This window comes from Dermochelys coriacea, chromosome 4, assembly GCF_009764565.3.
Source record: "Dermochelys coriacea isolate rDerCor1 chromosome 4, rDerCor1.pri.v4, whole genome shotgun sequence".
Lineage (NCBI taxonomy): Eukaryota > Metazoa > Chordata > Testudines > Dermochelyidae > Dermochelys > Dermochelys coriacea.
In genome coordinates, this window is record NC_050071.1 from 14,610,241 (window position 1) to 14,628,701 (window position 18,461).

At 42.8% G+C, this 18,461-nt stretch overlaps 1 protein-coding gene and 1 long non-coding RNA gene across 5 annotated transcripts in view; both read left to right on the plus strand.

The window, feature by feature from the left end:
* Positions 1-18,461, plus strand: part of SEPTIN11 (septin 11) — a 71,653-nt gene that overhangs the window by 3,064 nt on the left and 50,128 nt on the right. The gene's annotated exons all lie outside the window — the stretch shown is intronic.
* LOC122460007 lies at positions 1,851-6,065 on the plus strand. Its single transcript, XR_006281017.1, has 2 exons — positions 1,851-2,160; positions 6,032-6,065. It is a non-coding gene; the product is annotated as an uncharacterized LOC122460007 (long non-coding RNA).

Genomic DNA, 18,461 nt, shown 5'->3' on the forward strand with positions numbered 1-18,461 from the left:
AATGGTAGGTTTCAGAGTAGCAGCCGTGTTAGTCTGAATTCGCAAAAAGAAAAGGAGTACCGGTGGCACCTTAGAGACTAACAAATTTATTAGAGCATAAGCTTTCGTGAGCTACAGCTCACTTCATCGGATGCATTTAAAATGGTATTATCTTTATCCTTGACAATATATTAAATATACAGGAAAAGGGCTACCAATCACACCCATCAGAGAAAAATGAGAGAGAAAACAAAAGCACGGCTAATGGACTATTAGAATTTGTGACCTCTTTTAGGATCTTTGAGTATTTGTTGTTGCTGGAAGAATGTCAGACTTCATTTTAAAAAAAAGCCATTGAGCTGAGTGCCCATGGCACCCACTGACATCAGTCAGAATTGTGGGTGCTCACCACCTTTGGAAAGCTAGGCCTCCTTGTGAATTAGCGGAAGGGTACTCATACCTATGTGGTGTCTTAGTTGTTTGGACAACTGGAAGAGTAGTTTATGGAAGGTGTTATGGAGTTGCAGATGGCTCGGGGACCTGGGAGATGGGTCCAGAAGCAAATGTGGTTCACTCCCACACCTTTGTATGGAGTGGGATGTTCTGCTTCTGTCATAGGTCCTTGTATGGTCCCATTACTGTGATAGCTGAGCACCTCACAATCCTCATAGTACCCCTGTAAGGTAGGGAAGTGTTGTTATCCCCATTTTAAAGAGGGGAGCTGAGGCATAAAGAGATTAAGTGCCCAATGTCACACAACCGGTCTGGCAGAGCAGGGAATTGAACGCATGTCTAACGAGCCCCAGGGAGTAGCACCTAACCACTAAATCAGTCTTTTCCCTGCTTTCAATCTTCGTTCGTTCTTTCTTTAATTGTTAGGGAAATTCATTCAAACCTTTCTCCTTGTTGCTCCCACTCTTCCAGCTGGGCCCTGTTGTGAATAGTGTGTCGTGCCCCCCTTCTCCCCTGACATTGTTGCCAGTGCTATCTCAGGTTGAACTACAAGTGATGTCGTCAGGCCATCTTCCTTAGCGCTAGTTGCTCAGTGAAGCAACTGTGGGAAACTCTTGGAAGATGTCCCTTGCCACAGAGCAGTTGGCTTTAAAGTCAAAGGAGGACCATTGAAATGCCAAGGCTCATTAAGCAGCTTCAGTCTGAGAAACAAATGTTTGCTTAGAGAGGAGGCATTTTGAAATGTCCCCTCCCCCGCCCCCAGATTCTGCTTTTCTGGCTCATTGCCCACACTGGAAGCAATCTGGGTTTTTATTGCTTCTTCCTCCTTGGAATCTTTGCGTCTCTAACAATTGCAAATGTAGGATGGGCACAAGGTTTTTCTGTTTTTTTTTAATTAGTGGCAGAAATCCTGTCGTGGGGGGGAGGGGCGGAGAGAGCCGGGGGAGGTGCTGGGAAGAGACAGGCTTATCCTTTTGTCTGATCCTCAGCAGACTTGTCTACCTTTGCAACATCCATTGTCTTCTCTGGTTGGATCTCCTCTAGGTTCTGAACTATGTTAGCACAATGGTTCTTCCTGGAAAGGCATTAAAACAATTTCAGGTCCCAGCATAGATGGGTCCCTCTCCAGGAAGTGCATAATGATGATCCAATCCAAATTCGCCTGTGCTATTAGGGTTCACAATTAATACCAATGAAGCACCCTCCTGACTGGATGGGAGACACACACACAGACAAGCATGTTGCAGGGAGCCTTGTTCTCACAATAAATGAAGTGATAGCAAAAAGATTCCCAGATCACTAGTTACAATAAAAAGAAAAGGAAGACTTGTGGCACCTTGGAGACTTACAAATTTATTTGAGCATAAGCTTTCGTGAGCTACAGCTCACTTCATCGGATGCATCAAAGTGCGCCAGTTCCAACCATGTGCCCTCCTCAACAGTTGTATGCAAAGAGCTCATTTTAGAAATCTGGTTTTTTTTTGATCCAAACATCCTTTTCTTTGGAAATTGGTTACTCAAAACCGATTCCTGAACAGCAGCTGCAAAATCCTTTTGTAAATCTGTTTGTATTTGGTCCCTTGCACTCCTGAGGAACGGTAATTGCTCTTATCGTAAGAATGTTCCATTTTTTTTTTTTTAATTCTTCCACTGAATCCATGTATTGAATTCTGAGGGGAGTCTTCAGAAATGGTTGACTGGTTCCAGGCTGATATTTTTTCCCATTAGGTGGCTGATCCAGCTCTATTGAAGACTATGGGAGTTTTGCCACTGAGTTCAATGACAATAGAATCAGGCCGCAGTTAACTTTTGCAGTTGACGAAGAGATTCAGTGTCTGGGCTGAGTATATCAAAAGCTTGACTCAAACAGCTGAAGATAATTCCAGTCAAGTTTCCAAGATCTCTACCCATGGCATCATCCATTTATATTTTTAAACAGTATAAAGATGAAGCAGGGATCAGCCTTATGAAGACTACTTTGATAATTACAAAGAAGCTTTCCATCTTTTTTTTTTTCCCCCAATGATAAATTGCAGAGCGTAAGCTGCACTGAAGAGTGAACTGAAAATCTCTTATTACGTTGTTAGATGGTTGTACACACTGCTTCCTCCCAACAACCTAGTCTTTCCATTTCATATCCTCTTCCTCAACTGATCTGAAAACCCATCCCTTGGAATTTGAGTGTCAGTATCAGGCTGTAAGAATTATGGTTTTTGTTTTTGTTTTTGGACCAGGCTCATGTGAATGAAGAATGCCATAGTTACAATTAGGGCTTTTTTTCCAGTACACTATTTGGCAGGCAACAGCTTGGTTTGGCAAGTGAGAGACTTGCAACCTGGAAAGACAGTGGCATCTGGCTATCATTGAATTGGCTATCACCTTTTGGCACCCTACTGTAATAATAGTGATTACCCAAGATACTTTGTTACCTGGTAGCTACTGAGGCTTCACAAAACTGGAACTGTCTTTTCTCTTGTTTGTTGCTTCATATTTTTGAGAGTCTCTTGTCTTGATTTTTTTTCGATCAGTAGTATTTGATCTAGAAGACACACGTTTAAAAAGAAACTTTATTAGTAATTTTGCGTCAAGATTTTAAAAAGTGGCTAGTTTTTGTCTGAGTTTTTTGGTTCCCAAGCTGAGATGTATTTTAGTCAGAAAGTGCTGAGCACCCACCTTCAGAAAATTGGGCCCCTATAGATGCAAAGTTGAGATACCAAAATAATCCTATAATTTTCCCAGCTGTGTAACACAGGCCATATTTCACCCAGTGACCTCTGCGTTAAGCCCACTAACCTGGTGTAGAAGGGGCGGTGTGTGTGCATGTGTAATATATTTATCTATCTATCTTAGAAAGACCTCTGATCTGATTTAAATGATGGAGACTTTACCACATCCCTTGGTGATCTGTTCCATTGATTAATTACACATACTGTTTAAAAAACAGAACACCCCTCTTCCCTGCCCACCAATACGACTTATTTCCAGATTGAACTTTGCTCAGCTCAGCTTTTGGCCATTGGCTCTCTGTTTGATTAAAGAGGCCTCTACATCTTCTTCCTGGGCAGGTATTTTAGGGTGTCTTAAATTGAGTACCTGAAATCACTAGTCACTTCAAAATCCAGGCCAACAGTTTCAGTTTTGAACATTTTCCCATCTTGTGTCCAAACAAAATAATGAAGTTAAGGGCTTTACCAAATAGGGGTGGGGGATAGCTTTTTCCCATGGTTTTAGGGGTTTTTTTCCTAAGGCATTAGATTTCAGTTTAGTACTGAAAATGGCTTTTTTCAAGTATGTTTCCAATATACTATAGGTAATACTGTATCTAATCTGAGAAATCCTTCATGCTTTGAATATTTAAAGGAATTCATGTCTGCCACAAAGTGTCTTTTATTACAGAAGGAGCAAACCTAGTCTCACTGCGTTTCATCTGTCTCATTAATATTGAGTACGTGGCACTTTAATATGGCAGCTGAGACAGCGCAGGAGTTTCAGCAACTATCTGACAACTGCAAGCTGAGAATTAACTGGCATTCTAGTGCAGTCTGTTCTATATAAAATAATTTGCACTTTCCAGTAGCATTTGACCTAATTTACAATTCCCTTTTTAACCTGTTTTTGGAACCCTGGATTAGTCAGACACAAGGAGACTGAGTGTTAAGTGTCTGCCAGCCTATGGCACAACTTTCAAAGGTGCTGAGCACCCACAGATCCCGTTGAAATCCATAAGACTTGAGGGGGCCAAGCACTTTTGAATACTACCCCCAGTAGGGCCTGATTCGGCTGTGTATACTCCTGTTCAAGTGCTGACTCTCACAAGGAGTCCCAAAACGATGGTGGAAAGAGCTCCACTGGCATGAAGGGGTGTGAACCCAGCGGATATGTATGTCTAGTATGAAGTTGATATGGCTAGCGCTGAGGATATCATGGGGCATGGAGACATAGCTGTTGTAACGGCCCCTAAGGGCAATCAGCAGCTGTGCAGAGCTAAGTTTGCTGAAGTGGTCCCTAGCTGACCTAAGATAAGAGGACACAAAGGTCTCATGAAGCTCCATCTCCATCCCTGTGTGTCAAGCTCAGGGACCGGGATGAGCTTTTTATTTCGATGGGTGGAAAATGTCTTGGCATGGATGCACTGATAGAAATTAGAACTGCAAGAACCCTCGCTGCCTGCTTCGGGTAGAATGTGCTTTCTGGGTTCGTGAATGTCTGTTGAGTTGCTCGTTTAAAAGTTTGAGATGAGCCCTAAATACACCCCCAGTTTCAAACACCCACAACCTGTGGGCCCAGTCTCTGTAACAGGCTGAAATGAAACTGTGGGGCTGTCATTGTGTTGCTGGTGAACATGAGTAACCACTATTGACTTTAACGAGAGTTACTCACATCCCATGGAGGGGAAATGTGGGTCTGGATATGGCTTAACTTTGGGAAAGTTCAGGTGTGGATCTGAACTTTGGCTTTGAGCCAAAGCAGTAATAAAGCCCTCCTGATGCTTTGAATTTACAAGGAAGCTGAGCTGAAAGATGAAAGCAAGCTGTTTCTCAGAGACGTGCCATATTGTCCTGGATATGCACTGATTGTCATAGTGACAAGGAATGTTGTTTAAGCAGACTTCACAAATCTAGAGTTTCTCATATTCTTGAGCCTATGTGTGTCCCCCCCTCCCCCCGAAGCAATTTATACCTTTCTGTTTGAAGTAGGGGTATCTAGTAATAGTACTATGTGTTGGGTACTATGTATTTACTCTTCCTTATGTAATTAGAGGCAGTGGGGTGTAGTGGACAGTGCACTGACCTGGGATTCAGAAGGCCTAGGTTCTAGTCCCAGCTCTGCTGCTGGTTTACTGGGTGACCTTGGACAAAGTCATGTTGCCTCCTTGTGCCTCAGTTTTGACAATCTGTAAAATGGAGACAATTGAACTCCTTTGTAAAATGTTTTGAGATCTATGGATGAAAAGCGCTATAATAAATTATTTAGAACCTGAGCCAGTTCCTATTGAACTTAATGGGAGTTTTGCCACTCAAATGTTTCATCAGCCTAATTCTAGTGACTACTTAATACTGGCACAAAACTAATATTGTGCAACTGCTTTTTTGAGAAGATTAAATGAGTGATTTTAGTGAATAGCATAAATAAACCTGTTCTGTGAAAATCCAAAGCAACTCCACTAGTGGAACTGGTGGCAGGATTTGGCCAAACATTTCAACCATTTTGTTTGAAAAACATTTCAAAACTTTGAGCACTCATCTGCATGCTCTACGGAAGGGCATTCTTTTAAATACATAAATTATTCCACAGCCTGTCTGCTGCAACATCCATTAGCTGTCAGTGGAGCCTTGCAGAAAGGTTACACGAGAGCCAGCGACCAGCCCTGCAGCTGCACTGTAGAGCTTGCCACCAAGTTCTGCTTTGAATGCCCAACCCAGTCTTTACTTTACTACTTAAAAAAAAAAAAAAGTCTCTATGCCGAATTATTTATTATTGTCCTTTTGCCAAGGCTTGTTGTGAGGTCGCAGGCTGTAACCACTGCTCTTAGTAAGGAAACATGAAAATAAACTCCTCCATTTTTAATATAACATTTTTTGTGATTTATCCCCAAGAGATTTCAGAGTAGCGGCCGTGTTAGTCTGTATTCGCAAAAAAGAAAAGGAGTACTTGTGGCACCTTAGAGACTAACAAATTTATTTGAGCATACGCTTTCGTGAGGAAGTGAGCTGTAGCTCACGAAAGCGTATGCTCAAATAAATTTTAGTCTCTAAGGTACCACAAGTCCTCCTATCCCCAAGAGAAAAAGAGAATTTTCAAGCTATTTTTCAGATGCTTCCAAACACGTATTCCAGCTACCACAACATGCAGAAGGAAAAGTCTAGAGCAGTTATTCAGATTCTATTCCTGGATACTTCAGCTAAACACATACCTGCCAGCATCTGAAATCTTGTGACCTTATTTATGAGACAAAAATAGGGCCAAACCTCCTCACTTCGTTGAAATAGCCTGTAAAAGGAGGAGAGATTTTTTTCAAATGATGAAATGGAAAAGACTGCAGCTCTACTGCCAAACAAGAACAAAAAATCCCAGGGGACTTGATCCTCCATTGCTTTGTGCGTCTGTAGTCACCTACTCCGGTGCAAAGCAAGTCTCCTATATTACACCCACTTTGCATGGAGTAAAGTCATGGAATCACAGAAATATAGGGCTGGAAGGGACCTAGCGAGGTCATCTGTCCATCCCCCCATGCTTAGACAGGACCAAATATACCTAGTCCAGCCTTGGGAGCTGTTTGTCTCTCTAACCTCGTATTTTAAACCTCCAGTGAGGAGGCCTTCATGGCCTCCTTAGGTGCGGGGGGTAGTGAGAACCTCAGGGACTCTTGCACAATGACAGCTTCATGTGGTGAGCATTACAGCACGCGACCGATGTTTTCCGGATACGCTTGTAATCTCAAACAACACCGTTTCAGGAGAGGTGCTGGGCACAGACAGCCCAAGCAGGGTCACAGGCCTGCAAACTGCATCCACACGGACAGAGTCAGGTCTGTGCCAGGGCAGAGTCCCGCGTGGCTCCAGCTAGGTGTCAGGATATTCCCAGCTGACTCCAGCTGCACAGCCTGGGCCTCACTCTGAAGATTAGATACTAAAGTAGGTAACCAACACAACAGGTCATGGCAATTCATTTTCTGGCTTGGCCATCAACAACTCAAGCAGATAATTGTGAAGCGGGTAATGGCCTCGCCAAAAGTCAAACACAAAAGGGTGTGTCACAGAGACTGAGTCAGACAAGACCAGATGCACAAAGTTAGTAGGGGCAGACACTATTCTATTACGTTTCATCTCCTCACAATAGTGTGGATTAAAGGACCTGATAAAGATGCACAATAAATCCACAGCCTTATGAGCCATACCAGTCCTAGAAGACACACCCACCCAGAGGAAAGTTCGGCTTGCTCCAGAAAGATACAGAGACTAGCTCAGTAGAGGTCATACAAAGGAGCTCCCTGCATCCCATGGTCACAGGCTTACTAGTTCTCTGTCCCTATAACTAGGGCACAATTCCCATGTGTGGCCCAAGCTTTACCTTGGCTTACTAAAGACAGATGTTACTAAAGTAAATTATCTGTAGTTAAATGTTTCATACTATTTGGAAATGAGTAAACTTGCAAATAAAGTCCACACGTCTGTATTAGCGCAGTCAAGGGCAAGTAAACTCGATTGCAAATTCTTCTCTAGCTGGCTGAGTTTCATCTGCTGACTGAAGAGCCTGGCTAAGCATCAGGAAGTCAATGTAGGTTCCTGTGGTCCTTTCCAAGAGCAAAGCTCCAAAGATTACCACATATGGCAACGGGCAGGGTGAGTTCCAGATGGTGCTCTTAGGAATGGAGATGCCATGGACCACCTAACATGGCATTCCACAGTCAGGAAAGAGGCATGGGCATTCTTCCCTCGAGACAGGGGACCATGGACCAAGTTCGCTAGCAGCTGTGGAGACTCATCTCAGCTCGATCATGCCCAGAGCACCAGCCTTGATTGTAACGTTTCCTGGGCTTGAGCCAGTCTGAAAACATCTACTCCCAGGCTAATCCCTACAGTGTGACTGGTCCCGTTGATTCCCATGGGAAACAAGTGCCATTTTTAAATGGGGAGTGGAGTGTGGAGGCGATTATTTTGTTCTAATTTCAGAAGTTTCCTTTAAAAAAAAGGGGGGGGGGCATGTCTCAAACATTTATGCAAGAGATGGCAGCAGCCCCAGCCATTGGTTACATAGAGGCAGGTAATGGGAGATAATTTTAAATGTATGTGATTTACTACTTATACGCTGGACCATAACTGCTTGGGTCTAGTGTATAGAGTTACTTTGGACACTTATTGTGCATTTAGAAGGGCACACAAGTTCCTTATTAAGGGTCTGATTCTGTTCCCCTTCCCCACATCCAGCTGTGCTTTTTATTATGCAGGTAAGTCCCACTGAAATCAAGAGGAGTGCTTGTAGTAGCCACATCCTAAAGTCTCATTTCCCTACTCATGACACTCATTATTTACTGTAGTTTAGTTGCTTGGCATTTTTTATAATCATCGCCTCAAAGCACTTAGGCAGAGCCCGGCAGGCACACTGTGACTCAGGGGGATAGAGTGCTGCTGGAGATGCCTGGCGTGCAGACAGAATGAGCTCCTCAACACCTTCCATATTGCCAGCCCGCTCTGCTGCCCAATGAAGTGCCATAGCTACTCCCCATCCCCTTCAGAGCACGATGCAGCCCTGAGTGTATAATGACAGATGTCCAGATCTTCCCACCTCCCTGTGGTTCAAACCCCCATTATTACCGCACTGAGTAGGACCCCATAGTGTTAGGTGCTGTACAACAATGCTTCTCAAGCTATCTGATGTGGGGGACTGGCAATTTTTTTTTCCAGTGTGCGCGTGGACCGGCACCGGTCTGCGGGCCACCACTTTGAGTAGCATTGCTGCTATAAATCCCAGCAAACTATCGTGTGAGAGCAGGGAGCACTACGGGGAAAGATGGCAATATCTGCAAATGCCACACCCCTGCGCTTGGGATCAGTTCCTTTCACAGAGCAGTGAAGGGCTGTGGAAAGACTGCTCTGCGGCTTGAGGGTGGCAGGGAAAGGAGGTGTGTTCAGAACCTTGCAGCCTTTGCATGCCCTAAGATGTGGGAAGCAAAGGCCTGAGTAGCTTGCAGGGAAATACTTCAGCTGTTGGCCCCTCCCATGCAGCCTTCCTGCCCCAAGTTGTTCACTGTCAAGAAAATCTCCAGCTCTGAGTGCCCCACAGGCACTGAATCACTTTGTCTCGCCACTGCTGAGGCTACATCAGTCGTGTTCTCAGTGAAATGGGGATGCGTCGGCTGAGGGCTTGCCCAGAAGTACAGGTGCAAGCTGAACTGATATAAGCCAGGTTTCTACCAATGTAAGAGTGTCCACATACAAAACTGCACCTGGTCAACATCACACCGTTCCTTCAACTGGTGCAGTATTGGGTGTAGAGCAGGCCTGAAATACAGACAGGTTAAAGGCCAGGTTTACAAAGTGTTGAGGCAGCTAAAGATGCAGATAGGTGGCTAGTGGGATTTTCAGACGTGCCTAAGAAGGGCCCATTGACTTGTCCAGTGTTACTCAGAGTAACAGAGCTAGAAATGGTGTGACAGTGGGAATTTTCGGTAATACTCTTATGACCCCCACTCCCCATGTTTGCCTCAGTTTCCCCAATATGCTGAATTGTTTCCCAGTGGGTGGAAAAGGATTGTTTGCTCTCAGGGCAGGCTAAGGAGGTATGAATGTCACTTAGTTATTTGAGTTGGGATGGGTCAATAAAAGGGACTGGCCAAGGCCAATCTCATATCCGCGAAGACAATCACCAAGACATTGACACTTAGCAACCAGCGACCCAAAGGGAGAAGGATTTTCCCACCTCTCAGCAGGGAAGCTGAGCAGCATCCCCCCAGCTCAAGAAAAATGGACGGGGGAGATGCAAAGGGGGGAGGTAGGACACAAAAGAGTTGGCTGCTGGAAGGTGTCAGAGCTCTCACCTTGGATCTGATCAAGGAGGTCAGACAGAGACCCCTTGAACAGGGGGATTCACTACAGCTTGGCTGGGCTCTGGGCTAAGCAGAAAATACTAGAGCTGTGCATTTTTCTCTCTGCTAGCATAAGGACTTCTTATGCTGGGTTCCAGTTGATAAATAAACCAGACTGTTTTGACTATGCTATTTGAGTGTCACTGCAAATGTTTGGTGAAGTGCATTAATCTGAAGAGTGTACAAGTCTCTGCCAGGCATGTCTCTCAGTTGGAGTCGCTGAGTGACGGTGTGAAGCCAGAGTGTTAGAGCCCCAGAGGTTCAGTCTAAGGAGGCAGTGATGCCGCATGCCTTGCCTTGGAGGAAAAGTGAGACCCCCTTGGGGGTCTGGAACACTGAGGGGGTTCCTCCTATGGACTGTAGACAAGCTGGGAGATCTTGTGGATCTGTGACATCAGGGTGGATTGATTTTATTTTTTTTTTTTTTAAATCAAGTTGATTTAATTCTGTGATTGAAATCCTGGCATAAATCACAAAGTAGAAAGCCTTGAGTTGAATAATTGAATTTAATTAACTTTTCCCTTTGTGCATCAGTTATTTTCTAAGGAAAGGTGCATTCTCATTGGTTGACATAACCATTAAAACATGTTGATTGAGAGCTAAATGGATCCTTTACCCTAGAATTGGTACATCTTTTTGCTACCTAGGAGGGTACACTATAACTATGCATTTATTTAAGGAATTATATAGCTTAATATTTTTCAATTCTTATTAGTTGTACAATTTTAGTATGTTAGAAAATGGTGAATGATTGCTTATTTACTAGATAATTAACTTTTTGCTTATGATTTGTGTCAAGCTGTATTAGAATGGTAACTGGAATTTAATTAAACACAAAACATACACAATTTATTTTTATGAAACAAAACCTTACATCTTTTGGAAACATGAACTTCTCTTTTCAGAACTTGTTTCACATTTACAGTGAAATGATTTATGAAACAGAGGGATTAACTGTAGTCAGTGAGTTAAACTGATTGTTTCAGGTCAGCCTAGGAAAATTTTCAAATATACCCAAGTAAAAGTGACTGGGGCTTAAGTTTCTTCTCACCTAAGTCTCTTGAAAATGATGGAGTCTCCTAAGTTACTTAGGCTGAGCTATTGTTGCATATTTATAAAGTCTGACCTCAAAAGTTTGATGTTCCCTCCAGTTCTTTCTTTACATGGCTAAGCAGCCTTTAAGACAAAGTTTTTGATACGGGTTCGTGGATTCAGCAAATTTTTTATTTAGAAGTTTTAAGAGATTATAAGTTTAGGATTTAACATGTTTTGTATTAAATTCAGATTTCGTTGCAAACAGGTTTGCTTTAAAAAAGAAAAACATTATAATTAATAACAACATAAAAATCTAATTCAATAAAAAATTGATTCCTCCATCCCCCCAAAATCTTTTTATATTATTTGTATCCACCCTGCTAGAAATAGACCACAGGTCTTTAGGCTCCTGGCCTGGTGCATTACCCACAAAGCCATCCTTCATGTCCTCTTGCTTAGCTGCTTCAGGAGTGCCAGAGGTGGCAGCTATCCGCACAAGACTTTCATGTGTCTTCAGCTTTTTGCCAAGTGCCTTCTACGTGACTGAGCTATGTGAATAATTAATATTAGCATTACCTCGTGTGCCCAGCGGCCTTTAAGGGACTCAGTCATTTATTAGATGGTGCAATGTGCCCACTGACGTTGGCTACAACCACCAAAGAGAGCAGCCCCTGCCCTGCAGCGTGAGGGATGAGTTTGAAGCTGTCAGGAGAGAACAGTTCAATGGGTTTTGGGGGTCAAAGCAGTTTGGCTCATAGGCCAGTATTTATTACTAGGTGATTTATTTGCTGCTACTCTTTTTGTTACAAATAGCACTGCTTTCTGTTGCAGAAAGCCACCTGTGTTTGATGGGATAAAATGCAGTGCAACCCCAGAAGGTTCTTGAGCTTTGAAATGCATCATGAGATTGCCAGACTTATAACTCTAATCAAGTGTATTGTAAAACCAAGAGCCTTTCAAATATGCTTAAAGAGGTAACTTCTGTAACAACTGCTTGAACAAAACTGTAGTGGTAGCAAGAGATATTGAAACAACCCAGTAACTTTTTTTAGAGAGAGGGGATGGGGATGGGGGTGTGGGTGTTAAAGGAACCCACATAAATCTTATGTTGACTTATTCATTAACTGCTTCAAATAGTAGATGTAGCTTGTATTTAATTACTGAACAAAGGGAGTTTGGACCTGATTCTCCCCTCCAACTTGTGCAGTCGTGTTAGTGCAAAGTGCTACCAAATGAGAGGGGCAGTGTTTTGCACTCACTTTGCCTAGTTGCTTACATCAGTACAAGGTGCAGAGCAATGAAGAAGCAAGCCTCTTGAGTTTTAGAGGGTGGTCAATGGAACTAAACCTCAAACATAATTCACAGAATAGCCTTGATTACTTTAAGTATGGCTGTATATTTCTGTCATGGGCATAGAAACATTAAATGTTCTGTCGGAGTGGTACCAGAACAGTCTCTGCAAATTCTAAGGGACTGCAGCGTAAGTCTAGCTGTTTGTCAAATCAAGTAGATGCCATGAAAGACTTTCTAAGTATAACTTGTGACGTTAGTAGTACCTGATAGTCCTTTATGGAACATACAAACTCGATGAACTTACTACCAGGGATGGGTCCCAGCTAAATGCCTCAACAGTATATCTACCATCTCACTGGAACACCTGGGTTGTATGCAGTAGTGATCTGGAGGGATACATGGAATTGAAACATGATGGGGGCTTGAGTCTCTGACTCCTGATTTACACAACTGTAAGTAACTCCCCTGAAGTCAATCTTTTTGCTCTCTAGGCATGTACGCTATAAAATATATATTTATGTAAGCAATTATATAGCATAATATTTTTCAGTTCTTATTAATTGTACATTTTTAGTGTGTTAGAAAATGGTGAATGATATATTGCTTATTCACTAGATAATTTACTTTTTGCTCATGATTTGTGTCAATTCCAGTTACCATCTCAATGCAGCTTTAAGTAATGCACACAACAGCACATAACATTTATTTTTATCCAACAAAACAACCTTGTGTGTTTTGGATACATAAACTTCTCTTTATCAAAACATGTTTCATATTTACAACTAAATGGTTTATTAAACAGAGGGATCAACTGTAGTCAGTGAATTAGACTGATTATTTCAGGTCAGCGTGGGAAAATTTTCAAATGTGCTTAAGTGAAAGTGACTGGAGCTTAAGTTACTTAGGCTGTCCTGTTGTGCCATATTTATAAAGCTTGACCTCAAAAGTTAGATGTCTTCCTCCACAATTCTTTCTTTATATAGAAAAACAGCCTTTAACTTTTTTTTTTAATAGAGACTCATGGATTCAGCATATTTATTTTTTATTTAAATGTTTTAAGAGATTATAATACATTTAGGCCTTAATATATTTTGTATTAAATTCAGATTTCATTTTGAAACAGGTTTTATTTTTTTAAAGAAAAACTTACTATAATTTTAAATAACAAAATCAATTTTTTCCCCAAAATCATCCATTTTTACCCATCCTGGTTTGTGGGATATTTTTATGTTTTGGGGGCTTTTTTTTGGTTTTCTTAGGGATCATGTGCAACAGTTACTGCATATCTGAAAGAAGGATCAGCCACTTTGCAGTTGATGCTGTGCTTCGGATCAAGCTCTAAACGTTCTTTATTAAACAATATGAATATGGTTGCATAGCTGTGTGACCACTGATCTCATTAGCTTTTGGAATATATCCATTAATTCGGGGTTATTTATAGTGATGCTGTCAACTGGAAATCAGATTTCGCATTTGAAACTTTTTTTTTTTTACCTGCATTTGTTCAAATAACACTTAAGGTTACTCCAACTGAACAAAAATGGAGGAAAAAACCCTATTTATCTTTTTTTTTTTTTTTTTTTTTCCCCCCTTCCCACTTCACATACACTACATTTGAATGCTCTTGGTGTATAGTCAGTTTCATTGTCTCTCCCACACTCTTGGTCATAAGCTTTCATGAGCTACAGCTCACTTCACTGGATGCATTCAGTGGAATGCATCCACTGGATGCAGCCGATGAAGTGAGCTGTAGCTCACGAAAGCTTATGCTCAGATAAATTTGTTAGTCTCTAAGGTGCCACAAGTCCTCCTTTTCTTTTTGGGAATACAGACTAACACAGCTGCTACTCTGAAACTCTTGGTCAGTTTCCCTTTGCACACATTAATAACAGAGAGAAAAATATTTAACAAAATAGGAAGATCTGGTTATAAAACCACAAAAATTGCTTGGGAATTTCAGGGGTATGCATAGCATCTGAAACTATTTTTAATTTACTTGTTAAAAAAAGAATTAGATTTCAAGTTGGTGTCCTATTTAAGAATGTATTTAATGTGGCTGATTCTTCTAAAGAATGCTGGCATATAGTTGCTGGATTTTGTCAGCAGTTGAAGCAAAGTTTAAGACTTTGGTGAGCCTTAAGTGTTGAAAAAGTCTTCTCCTCTTTGAATCCTAAGTAAAGTTCTTAGAATCGTGAGGCGTCCACTCAAACTGCACAGCTGCAGAAAAAGGCATGGTAGACCTACAAGTGGGACGTGGACACTTTAAGTACAAGAAAAGACAAAATGAATGTTGCATCTACTATCTGTAGTGATCTAGTACTGCCGCCTTGCACTCGCCTACTGCAGAATAGCAGCCCAGAGGGCAGTCACATGTTACAGACAGAGCATTAAATGTAATTATGTTGTTCAGAAAACCCGCAGTGCCAGATTGATTCTTGTGCAGCCGCAGTATAAGGAGGGTAGGCTGTCACTCACCTCTTCCTGACACTTAACTCCATCAGTGTCAATGAGTCAGAGCTATAGCTGGTGTAAATCAGTGTAGTTCCATTGACTTCACTGGACCTATGTTGACCTACACCAGCCGAGGATCTGGCCCAACAGTTACATCAGGGTAAAACTGGTGCAAGTTTGAGCAGGATTGTGCCAGATTTCTACTAAATAAGCAAAAAAGCTCATGCTCACCGAGCCACTGAGAGCAACACTTCTCTGGTTTCAGGAAACGGTTGCTCTTTGCAGATCTAGCTTTTATTATACGACTGTAGCTGCTGACTGAGGTGGTGTTTCCTTTTTAACACCTTAATCAGTAATTCGACGTCCATATTTTTAATTCTCCCAATTATGAAATAATAGCTGGTCCCTCCCCGTCCCGTCCCTCCTCCCCCACAGTGTTACTGACTCTGATATTCTCTGCAGCTCAGAATCCCTAGCTGAAGCCATTGGGTGATGGAGAGGGAAAATGTAGAGGGCCTTTTGGGTTAAGTCAGTATCCGCCAAACAGAGGCTACAGGAGGTGGCCCTCTGTGTGTTGCAAAACCATTTTAAAATCCTGGAACCGGATTCGGTATAAATCCGAGCTATGCCAGATCTACCCTAGCTGAGAATCAGTCCTTGTATTCCCAGAACTGGCTTCGTTGAGGCCATAAATATTAAAGCTTTGCACCTTGTGTCATAAAACATTTTGGTCTTTGCATGGAGCCTTTAGCATAGAAAAACTGCAGTTTCTACTCAACCACTCCGGAGAAAAGAATTTCTTCAATGAGTGGGGCAGACTGTAAAGCCTCTGCTCTGTGCTAATGTTTTGTTTTTCTGATGGGTCCTCATCCACGGGTTAGCATTTATATCAAGACTGACATTTGCCTTGATAATAGGCAGTGGGGAATTTTACAGCAAGTGTAAAGTACAGACCATGGTGTAAAGTGCATAATTTTAACAGGACTTGTTTTCTCCGTGTGCAGATCAGAATGTTTTTGCAAAAATAAACATGCTCGATGTATAACCGTACTGCAGAGGATTTGGCTTGTTCTCTGGCTTTAAGGAGCCCAGGAAGTGGCAGTTTCAAGACTACCCCTTAGCTTCCCTGGACTGCACACCATATTGCTGCCACTCCAAGACATCCTGGCGATCCCTCTGCTCTTGCTTCAGCCTGTAACAATTCACGATCTCCATTGTACTGTTCCCATTACTCGGGAGGGGGATTTTTGGGTGGTGTGTGTGGTTGCTTGTTGACAAGAGTAGGGAGTCTGGATTGAATTAACTCAGTGCCTCTGTAAAATGGTGGTGGTGATGTGCCCTGTGTCTGTCATGCCTAGATCATAGGCCCTTCGGGGCAGGGACCGAGTGTCAGAGCTGAAAATATAAATGGTTGATAGTTAGGTGTAGAATTGATTAAATCCCTTTTTGCTGTTATCAAAAGAGCCCTACTTACCATGGCAAGCCAGCACCTTCCAGCTTCTAAAGACGTGCCATTACATGGCTTTTTAAAAAAAAAAAAAAAATGGAAATTGGTCAAAATTTTAGGCTGTCCAAACCTGTGCGTGCATAAGTTTGGAGACCACATAAGTATCCTGGGGTAAATCTGAGAATGACTTGTGGGGTCTCCATTTTGCCACAGATGATTCAGAAATCTTTAGCCTCTGGGCTGACGGTCTGGCAGGAAGCTTGTCAATGCCTAGCAAAAGAGAGGGAGAGCAAAGAAAGGCAGACAGCTGTCAGAAACAGCTTCTGGCCTTAGCTGTGGCCACAACTACTGCACTAAACTAAACCTGCTCTTAGATTGGGCCTGCACGTCCCATTGTGGTCAAATGGTCGTGTTGCTGCCCTGATCACTACAAAATGCAGGTTCTGTCTGACCTGTTTGGGGGAGGTAGGGGGCAACATTTGTTGTGGAGGGTTTGGGGTTTGATTTGTCTTAAATATAAATGGTCTGTGTTAGTTAAGGGCAATAATGTATTGCTGATTTGCTCTGTGAATGGCTTAGTAGGATTTTATAGTGCCCTTTTGTTATCTACGACCTATAATGTGCCCCTTTGGCGCCCTCTTCCTCAGCTCCGTCCTCGGTTCACCGCTGTTTACGAATGACCTGTCCCAGATCAAGCATGAGAGAAGACCCAGAGCCTGTGGCAGAAGTTTCATGCTGAGGCTGATCAATTGCACTGTAAAGATTCTTTGGAATTCTTCTGCCCTGGCTGCGTGGGAGGCAGTGAAATGTTTCTTTGCCTCCACCATAGTATCTGCCTAGCATCACTCGGCTGATTTGTTCCAGGTGGTAGGTAGTCTGGTTAATCTAGGCTGTCTTCACTTGGTTGCTCATGTGTGCTCCTCCTGTTGTGAGTTAATTTGCAGATAAAATCGATCATAGCCAGACTTAACTGTCGGCAGCCATGGAGGTGGGTGAGCCTCTAAAGAGGAAAAACACTAGGTCTTCTCTGTGTGGATGTCAGCCAGTGTCACATCTGATAATTCTGGCTGGTCAGGGAGAATATCTGCTCTTGATCCACTTTATTTCCTGGTTGGGGCTGTCCAGTAGGCAGGGCATCCTCTGTGTGGGCCCTATGACTGCAATTTACTCTTTCCCCCACCAATGCACTGCTACAGGCTGGGGACCAACTGGGTAAGCAGCAGTTCTGCAGAAAAGGACCTGAGAATTACGATGGATGAGAAGCTGGATATGAGTCAGCAGTGTGCCCTTGTTGCCAAGAAGGCTAATGGTGTATTGGGCTGCATTAGCAGGAGCATGGTGAGCAGATGGAGGGAAGTGATTATTCCCCTCTATTCGGCATTAGTGAGGCCACAACTGGAGTATTGTGTCCAGTTTTGGGCCCCTCACTACAGAAAGGATGTGGACAAATTGGAGAGAGTCCAGCGGAGGGCAACGAAAATGATCAGGGGACTGAGGCAGATGATTTACGGGGAGAGGCTGAGAGAACTGGCCTTATTTAGTCTGCAGAAGAGAAGAGTGAGGGGGGGTTTGATAGCAGTTGTCAACTACCCAAAGGGGGGTTCCAAAGAGGAAGGAGCTAAGCTGTTCTCGGTGGTGGCAGATGACTGAAAAAGGAGCAATGGTTTCAAGTTGCAGTGGGGGAGGTCGAGGTTGGATATTAGGAAAAACTATTTCACCAGGAAGGTGGTGAAGCACTGGAATGGGTTACCTAGGAAGGTGGTGAAATCTCCATCCTTAGAGGTTTTTAAGGCCTGGTGTGACAAAGCCTTGACTGGGATGATTTAGTTGGGGTTGGCCCTGCTTTGAGCAGGGGGTTGGACTAGATGACCTCCTGAGGTCTCTTCCAATTCTAATCTTCTATGATTCTGTGAATGCATTGGGAATGTGTTGACTTCTTGTAGCCTGTCTGTCTGAGAGGGCTTCTGGGGAAGGCTGAAGACTGGGGGGTTTTTTTGAGCGAGAGAGAGAGAATGTGAAGGCAATTCTGCTGGTTTGTAAGATGTTCTGGTGGCTGGTATGTGGTGGAGTAGGCGAGGAGAGAAGTGTACCGCTATTGTGGTTCTGCAATGATTTATATATTGTTTTAATTGACATCAAGATCACCTATAGTCCAGGATAGGCCTTTTTATATTGCTCAGTACAAATAAATAAAATGGAAAAACTGGAAAGAGAGAA